This window comes from Marmota marmota, unplaced genomic scaffold, assembly GCF_001458135.2.
Source record: "Marmota marmota marmota unplaced genomic scaffold, marMar, whole genome shotgun sequence".
NCBI lineage: Eukaryota > Metazoa > Chordata > Mammalia > Rodentia > Sciuridae > Marmota > Marmota marmota.
In genome coordinates this window covers 26,437,716-26,447,369 of record NW_026000221.1, presented here as the reverse complement: position 1 = coordinate 26,447,369, position 9,654 = coordinate 26,437,716, and positions in this window count along the sequence as shown.

Sequence of the window (9,654 nt, the reverse complement as noted above, 5' to 3'; positions counted from 1 at the left end):
GCGTCATCTGCCGCCTCGGAGGTGCGTCCCCCGCGCTCGCCCCGCAGAAGCGACAATGACATTTGGCCGCGCTGCAGGTGCGGCTGTGTGTGGCCGCGCAGCCCGAGTGGGGCAGCCTTTGTGGCGCTCGGGTCCTTTGATCTGAGCCACAAAGGGCCGCGAAGCTGCAGCCCCCGGCTTTGGGCTGGCTGCTCCGCCCGGGCCGGGGAGGGGGCGGGGGCGAGGAGGGAGCCGAAAGCTGGGAGAGAGGGGAGGGGCCTCGGGAGGGGATGATCCATAATATTTATTTCAACAATAGCTTCAAATCTTTTTAAACATCATAAGAACACGGCTCATTAAGCCCACAACAGCCTTGAAATTGTGTTATAAAACCGCAAAACAGAAATCAATACATTTGCTAGAAAGGAGGTAATGAAATATATTGAGTTGCCTGAGAAGTGGTTTGTATGAATCATAATATTATTATGTGCGCATCAATTCCATTTCCAATACTTAAAGTTAACCAGCTAGCGAAGAGCGCCCTGAACCCTCGTTAAACAAGCTCTTGCCGGTTACTTGCCAGGCCCTGCATCCTATAAATAACCCAGGGAGGGGGCCCGATCAATGCTGCCCACCCCAGAGCTTCAGCTGCTGCGGCCCTATTGCTTCCTGGCCTGATCAATATGGACTCACAATGGCCCGGAGAAAGCCAGGGGCAGGCCCCGAGCTCCAGGCTGGAGCCTCCTGCCCAGAGCAAAAACAGGCAGTTTCTATAAAGGGGGGTTAGGCCAGCTGCTCAGCCCCTCCCAGCCAGAGATTGCAATTTCCCTCCCCAAGCCTGTTTGAGGAACTCTAGGTTTCTATGGCTGCCTCTGCAGAGGGCAGAGGGAGGGCAGAGGCGCACTATGAGGACTCAGGCCCAGGACCCAGCACCCCAGTAGCCACTGGGATGATGCACAATTTATTTTCTTGCCGCTTTCTGTTTGCAAAGGAGCTTGCTTTTGTTGGGCTGTGCTGTCTGTGAATTAAAACGGGATGCATTTCCCCCTTGCTTCTTCCTGATATGTTTTTAAATAGGATCTGATTCTATGATGTACAAGAAACTGAAAGGGGAGAGATTCACTTTTGAGGATCCAGTGTTCTCTCAAGAAACCCATCTGACATTTGCAGGTTTCATAAAAACATGAATGCATTCCCAGGTCTTGGCAAGGGCTTGAGGGGAAGGTGGGGGACCCCTCAGCTGGAGCCTCACAGCTTCTGGGGTAGTCTGACCCAGAGAGAGTCCAGGAGTCCTGAAGTTACCCTACCCATGCATCTGCCTTGGTCTTCTGGATTGTGAGCCCCCTAAGGTGGGGGGGGGGGCAAAGAGGGAGCAGCTTTAGAGCCTAAGTAAGCACTCTCTTCCCTGTGACTTCAGAGACTGTGCCGGTCACAGTGTAGTGCAGATGTATAGGGAGATCTGGAAGGGGTCAGCTCTGCAGGGCCAGCGAGGGACCCCCAGGCTCGTGTCTTAGCCATTGTAATTTCTTGTAGGTCATCTCTTTTGTCCATCATCTGGCTCCACCTGTGGCCTTTGCTGTGTGCATCAGAGCTGACTGTTGAAAGAAGAGCTGGTCAACTTCTGGAATATTCTCTGATGGTCATTTTACAGATACAGACAAGCACATGTAAATGTGTATGCGCCCATCCACACAGACAAACCCTGACCCATGCACAAATGCCCACGTACAGAGCTAGGACAATGAAGGCATGATAACTCAAGGGCTGGACCCGGGTCTTTGCCTCAGTAGATAACCCCAAAGCAGAGTGGGAGGGCCCAGAACAGTGGCTCTCAACTGGGCTCAGTTTTGCCCTCCCTCACCAGGAGACCTTTGGCAATGTCTGTAAACATTTTTGGATGTGGCTGCCTGAGAGGTGGGGAGGAGGAATCTAGTGGGTAGAGGCCAGGGCTGTTGAGTGCAGGACAGCCCACTTGTCCAACCCCAAACGACAACGGTGCTGAGATTCAGAAATCCTGGGCTAACTCTGCACCAAATCTTTATTCCTTGTCAGAATTTCCAGTGCTGCTGTTTCTGTTTCAACCACAGTGCCTTTGGCATGCCCTTTGGAAGAGAGAGGGGAATGCTGAAACCCCACACCCCTCTCTTGATATCAATTCCAGGTAACAGGGCCTTTATTCCAGCCCTCTTTCTGCTAACCACTGACAACCATTGTTCCCAGTGTGCTGCAGCTGCTGCCACAGCTTTAGGGAACACTTGAGCACAGTCCTCCCCCAGATCCTGTCTGAAGAGTGCCATGTCTACACACCACTGGTCACCAGCTTCTGAGGGCTGGCTGTCCCAGCTTCTGCCTGGCCTTTCAAGAACGTGACTCGATTCATTTCAGAATCAATGCAGAATCATTTTAGACTCTGCTGTGTAAATACAGGAAATTAGACACTGAGTGCAACTCTATTTCAGGATCCCAAACCTAGGTGGCTAATTCCCCCCCCCCCCCCCGCACTAGATTTCCCCTCCCATCTTGTTCTGATTCCCTCACCTCCTTCTCCCCTTTTCCCCTCCCCCACTGCCTATTGTCTCCTGCTTTTCCTAGAATTGATCATTTCAACCATATTGGCCGCTTGTGGATATAGACTTTGCAATGATCTGAGCTTCTGCTCTCACTGGCCAGGAAAGAATGGTGGTCACCCGAAACAGTATAAAATGATTCCCTTTGTTTGGAGAGGGGAGGGTCATTCCTGCTACATAATCCCAATTGCTCACAATTAGCTGACTCAGGCTAACGGTGGCCACTTATTGACCAGGCAGATAGTCACGCAGGCTATGATTTTGTCACCGCAGAACCCGGGAGCCAGTTTAAGTTGAACACGAAAGTGATAGCCCTATTCCGCCATGTGGTCTAATGCCTACAGATAATTCCAGAATTCTTTTAAGAACCAAACTGGAATGTAACCTGTTCTGTGATTTTTTCGATTTTCTTTTGTTTCAAAATTAAATTGCTTGTATTTCCAGCATGCATCCAAGGAGAGCAACTACAAATATTTGTAGAACAAAAATTCTCTACATTGTAAGATTAAGAAATGCCTATGAAAAATCAGTCCTGTTGATTTTAATTTTGGAACTTCAGAAAAGGATGAAGTTTAGCAAAATGATAATAAAAAAAAATTTCCCAGTCCTGAACATAATAAACTATTTGTCATAATGTGGGCATGGATTATGGAACCATTATTGAGTAGGAAAGTAAAAATGATCTCTTTCTCTGTAAATTTTTGGGGTTTTATTTATAAACACAGAGATTCTATCATAAAATGGTTTTTTTTCCCCCTAAACCAAGCATGCAAAACATTAGGAATTCCTAGAAATGGCAAGTAATTTATTCTTTTGTTTACCATGTTTATGATCTACAGAGTGTCCATAAAGTTTGGAAACATGGGTAAATATAAATAATGTGGTCAAGGACATCTTAAATCACAAAAACAACTAATAATATGTGTATTTCCAGGCTTTATGGACATCTTTGTTTATCACTGTCATGTAGACAGTGCAGATGAAAATCTAATTAACATTTCTTATGTTATATGCAAATACAGAGTCAAATTGAGAGTAAATATATCTCCCTTTACATAATAATGAATTCCCTTTGTGTAAAAATTTTTGGAGGGTCGATCAAAATTTAAGTGAATGCTATAGAAGATGACTTTGTCAGGTGAAGGATCTTGACACAAATGGAATGCCTCAGTTTTCGAAGTAGAGGTTTTCATAGATTGGATTTCCTTCAAGAGAGACACAGAATGATGGTAGTCATGACAACGATGAAGATGAGGCTGGTCACCCATGTTCACCCAGCTTTGTCCTGCAGGAGACCCAGCTGTGGACTTTATGTGGTTTATCTCAATGGAACCTTGGTCTATCTTTCTTGCCTGGATCAGGATATAGGTTCAGGTACACTTCTGATACAGCCAAGATTTTGTTTTATTTGATATCTAGGCATGGGTGGATTATGAATGAAGCATGCTGGGGCAGGAAAAATATAGAAAAATAAAAACCCACTAGCTGTGGAACCTCGTTGAGGTCAGCTGTCCTTTCTAGGCCTCAATTTTTCTTTAGGGTCAGAAAAAAAGGAGCCTAGGACCAAAAAATCTTAGTCTCACATCACTATCAAGTCCATTCACAAAAAAGCTCCCTTGGTCTTAACAAAAAACCCAATTGGTTTCCATCAACCCCTGGAGGTAAGGTGTCCACCACAATCCGGGCAGTGCGGTCTACGGGGAGGCCTGTAGCACGGATTGGAACTGTTGGAAGGAGACCTTAGATGCCGTTTCCAGTGCTTTTGGAATCAGAAAATCAGTTTGAACCAGAGCTTGACGCCTTACGCAGCAACTATTTGTAAGACCGTCTTATGCTCCACGTACAATTTGAACCCTCAGGGCAATGCCAATATCATATTATGAGCGTTGCCATGGCATTTAGTGGACAGATAGATGTGGTGTAGGTATTTGCTGAGTCAGAGGAGAAATTGAAGTAATAAGTCAGGATTCATTGAGTTGGAATACTTTGAGGAATTCTGAATGAGAAGGACAAATGTCCACATTTTGAACTTTATTCCCATTAGCCTCACACCCTTCCTCCCTGTACCACACCCACCCACTCCAATCCAAAGAAATTGAACCTTGGATTCAGTTGAATATGAGCAAATTCAATCTGCCACACTGCCTAAATTTATAGTTGCCTCCAAATGTGCATATGTGCGTGTGTGCATGCCCGTGTGCGTGTGTGTGCGTGTGTGTGTAACATATTGTCTGTGCTCCCACTTGCATATTTGGGTGTATTTAAAGCAGATGTGTCTATCTTGCTGGTTAGGAGTGGGCTTCCCTTTCTATAGTGTTTTTATCTGTTATGCAGCACTGAAAATTGAACCCAGGAGTGCCCTACCCTGAGTTACAGCCCCAGTCCTTTTTATTTCTGACTCAGGGTCTCACTGAATTGCCCAGCGTGGCCTCTCTCTTCTGATCCTCCTGCCTCAGGCCTCAGTCTTCTGAGTTGCTGGGATTCCAGGTGTGTGCCACTGCACCTGGCTAGCTTGCAAATCTTGAAAGCTCTGCGATATCATTTTCAGCAGTTGAATCAATTGTTTTAATGGAAAATTACAAAGAAAATGAGCGTTTAGAAACCAAAGGTTGCCGACTAAGAGCAGGGGAAAAAAAAAAAAAAGACTGCATTTCACCTAAAAGAGAGAGACCTGAAAATTGACTTCCTATCCATCTCTTATTTAACAGCCAACATATTCTCTTTCAGCCGGTGATTGCTTATTTTAAATTGTTTTCCAGTCTCAACAGCTCTGTCTTCACCAGCTCTTCTCTGCCCCCCTTCTCCTAGGCCCCCCCAAGTGATACAGTCTGTGTCATTAGCTGATGCAGCTGATGAGAGTCCAGAGATGGGTTCTTGTTGGCCAAGCCTGGGGAGGGCTGCTGAGGAGTAGGAAAGATGCCTTCCTCTCCAAGGATGACCAGAAAGCAAGGGAGGCTCCTCTCACCACTCCAGATCAGAGGCTCTGCAGGTGAGCTGCGTAAAATACTACAAAAGGTGAAGTTGACCACAGGGCAATACTCAGAGGTGGACAGTGGACATTGATCTCAAGGTGTGAATCATTGACCACTCAGGGTTCTAAAATTCTGTCTCTGTGTTAACTAAAGTTTGCATTTCTATTGCTGTGGCTCAGAAAGTGGTTTCTGATTTTGTGGAGTTTGGTATGTTCTCCTTGGGAAGGCCTTTCGTTTAATCCTGTAAATATCTGAAATGCAATTCCATACATTTCCAAGTTAAATTCCTTTTCTATTCACAATCAATCCCAGAAAGAATCTGTGCAGACCCAAAGGAATAGCAAACATTCTCTTTGTTCTCCATGGAACCAATGGTATTTGGGTGGTCCATGGGGGTGCATCATAGCAAATTATCTCTATACCAGTGATCTCTGAGCAAAGGTCCGGTAAAATCTCAAAGATCTAAATCTTGGATAAAAGAGATGTGGATATTTCTCAACAGAAGGGAAGGAAAGTGGTTTGGATAACTTAGGTTACTAAGTGTGGATTTCCCCTACAAACACAAAAACTGCAAAAGCCAGTAAAGGAGTGAAACCTCTCTTCAAGGGAAGGTTCAGGAAATAGGATTCCAAATATCCAACTAAGTGCTTATCCAAACCCTTTTGTTGGACTTAGAAACTCCATTTCTATAATGACCGAATCACTTCCCTGTCTTAGAAGAAGTGTCTTACCAATGTTGAGGGCCACAGCGGAGTCGGGATGACGCATGGCATTTTTGCCAGAAGGGAGTGGTTGAGAGGTGACACCAAGGAGCCATTGAGATGATAATGGTTAAGTTAAGCTGCCTATTCAGTTGTATATAGACCCCTGCTGTCCGCCTGGGGTGCCCGCTACTTTGGAGTTGGGGGGGTGGGATTCCTGGGGAGTTCACGTTGGTTGGTGAAATTCTGGAGGAGGGATATTCGGTTGGGGGTGTTCCTGGAAGGGCCGCGTGGGTGGCATTCGCGGGAGTTCTGGCAATAAAGGAGTTCCTGTTTGAACCTACAAGTGCCTCTTGGCGGCTTGGTTATTTTGTGCCCAGCCAGACTGTGGCATACCAACACCCTGTGCTCTCCAACACTCTGAGCCTCAGCATCTATGGGAAAGCATTGACCCAATGGAGGATGAACTCCAAATCATTAGGATCCTCCCTGGAACTTAATTTTTAAAATGCAACCTCTACTTTCACTTTCTTTTATTGTTGTTTTCAAAATCTCTAATAAAATAAGAATTATGAAAGCAAAAATATCAGTTATTGCAGTTATTCTAGTAACTGGAGTTCTAATTAAACAGAGACATTATTTTGAAGTGGAATCTCAGGGCAAAGTCCTGTACATCCAGGGTGGAATGCTAATTTGAATTTTAAGTGGATGTTGAATATTAACCCTGACTGTGTCCTGGACGGCAAGCTTCTCAACCTCAGCTCTATTGACATTTGGACCTGGAAATTCTTTGCTGAGAGTCTCATCCTGTGTGTTTCAGGAGGGCAGTAGCATCCCTGACCTCCACCTCCTCCTGATTATAACCACCAAAAATGTCTCTGACCTTAGCTAAATGGCGGTTAGGAGACCAAAATCAAACCTGGAGGAGAATCAAGGGGAACATTCACTTATTGGACATTTTTCCTTTGCTTAAGAGAGAGCTAGGAAATGTGCTCTTCTGAACATAAAGTCAAAGAAATAAATGATGTTATTTCTGCCGTATAATGGAATATTAAACACCCATTAAAAACGTGCTTTAAAGACACTTTATAGGCATGAGAATATGTTCATCCTTAATGTGAGATGATAAAAGAGCAGAATATGAAAGTATATGTGCCATACATGTATTCTGTAAGAATCCATATATTTGGAAATATTCTAAAAGGAAAAAAGCCACAAAAATTAAAGCGCGGTTATCCATGGGTGGTAGAATCATGCAGCGTATGTTTTTCTAAGTGAAATTTATCTGTTTTCTCAGATCATCTGCCATGAACACGCATGTTGACAATTTTAGCACTAGATACAGAGAAAGGACCAGAAAGCGGGTGTTGTATAGCCCAGGTGAAAAACCAGCCTCTACCTCAGAGCAAAGCCTGTCCAAGGAAGGGACTTGGCCTTTGTCCTTGGAAAGACCCACAGAGCACCCCTAGGCACATACCCACCCTGCTAAGTTGTTTATCTACAAATAACAGGAGAGATCTGCTGCGCCAGGTGTCCCTGACTCAGTCAGGCTAGGTGGGGTCCCATAGCAACCCCCTAGCAGCCACCAATCAGCATGAGACAGGGAAATACCTGGGATGCCAGATGACCCTCCCAGTAGTTTATGGTGGTTGATAACATGTTGGGAAACCATGTGGTTCAGCACGAACACCCCTCTTGGCTTAAACCAATCAGTTCAAATGAATCCCCCTTTTGTACTGACCAATCACCCCTACCCAACTTGTTCCCGCCAATGAATGTGCTAATCATGTTTTAGAGTTGTTGTTTGATTTTCCCGCGGTGTGTGATGATTTGCTAAGAGATGCTATGATGTATGTGGGGGTCCCTGCCTTCTCCAAAGAATGTATAAAACTGCTGCAAACCCTGGGCTCGGCACCTCTCAGGGTCACCAGTTGCTGTGTGCGCGCGGAGGACCGAGCTAGCTCGCAATAAACACCTCTTTGCTGTTTACATCGATCTTGGTCTCTGGTGGTCTTTTGGGAGTCCCGAATTCGAGCATAACCCAGGAAACCGAAAAGCTACAACCTGCTGGCTTCCTGTATTCCTAAAGCAGTTTCCTTCCTCCCACTGTAGGGCGCACAGTGATGCTTAGAAATCTCCTCCAATTCTTTAAACAAGCTTCTCTCTGCAGCCTTGAGTTTTCTAGGCCTGAATTCACGACATGGTTCATTTCACACATGGCTTCTCAACCTGGGTGCCCTCATTCACTCATTCATTCACTCAACACTCCAGGACTGTCCTGGGCACTGGGGATGCGGTGGGGGAACAAGGCCGGGAGAGTTCCTGCTATCCTGGAAGACAGGACAGTAACCTGATCAGCTGATACAGAGACAAGAGAACTTCAAAGATGAACGGTAACTGTGAAGGGAAGAAAGCGTGAAGAGGTGTTAAAGAGAGGGAGTCGGGGAGAAAGCACTACTTTGGGCGGTCAGGGAAGGTCCTCTCTGAGGAAGTGGCATCCAAACTGAGACCAAAGGCCCCGTGCGGTGGTGCACACCTATAATCCCAGCAGTTTGGGAGGCTGAGGCAGGAGGATTGCAAGTTCAAAGCCAGCCTCAGCAACCAGGTGAGGCCCTAAGCAACTTAGCCAGACCTTGTCTCAAAATAAAAAATTAAAAAGGGTTGAGGGTAGGAAGGAGAGCAGAATGGATCAGACATTAATAGCCCATGTGCATATATGACTATGGACCTGGTACACAACCAGAAGAATGAGAAGTTAGACTCCATCTGTGTAGTCGGTGTCAGAATGCATTCAACTGTCCCGTATCACTAAATTAAAAAAAGAAAAGGCTGGGGATGTGGCACCCCTGGGTTCAATTTCTGGTACCAAAAAAAAAAAAAAAGAACTGAGACCAAAGAGTATGATAAAGAGTTACAGAACAAGCCTGGTACATTCAAAGAAGACGCCATTGGAGCTGGCACTTTGTAAGGAGAGACTAGCTAGAGCCCAGGCTGGGAATTTGGCAGGACCCTAATGGCACGTTTCTCCTAGGCCAGGTTTAGGTCTAGGCCACAGGGAGTGACAGTCATGAACCAGACTTTGGTTGGGGGAGCTAAGATCCCAGAGCTTGCCAACAAGATTTCAAGGTGATTTCAATAAAATGTGAGAATTCAAGTTCTAGAGTCTTCTCTTTATTAAAAAATTATGAGAGTGACCTGGATGCTGTGCCTCATTCCTATAATCCCAGCTACTTGAGAGGCTGAGGCAGGAGGCTTGTGAGTTTGAAGCCAGCCCAGGGGGAACACAGTGAGACCCCATTTCAGAAACACCCCCCACCACCACCAATTATAGGAGTGGTGGGCCAGAGTTGGTGAGTGAGCTCATTTCAGACCCCTGTTCCTCAGAGCGTGGTCCATGGATCAGTCACAGCAGCATTTCTGGGAGCTGGTGACAAG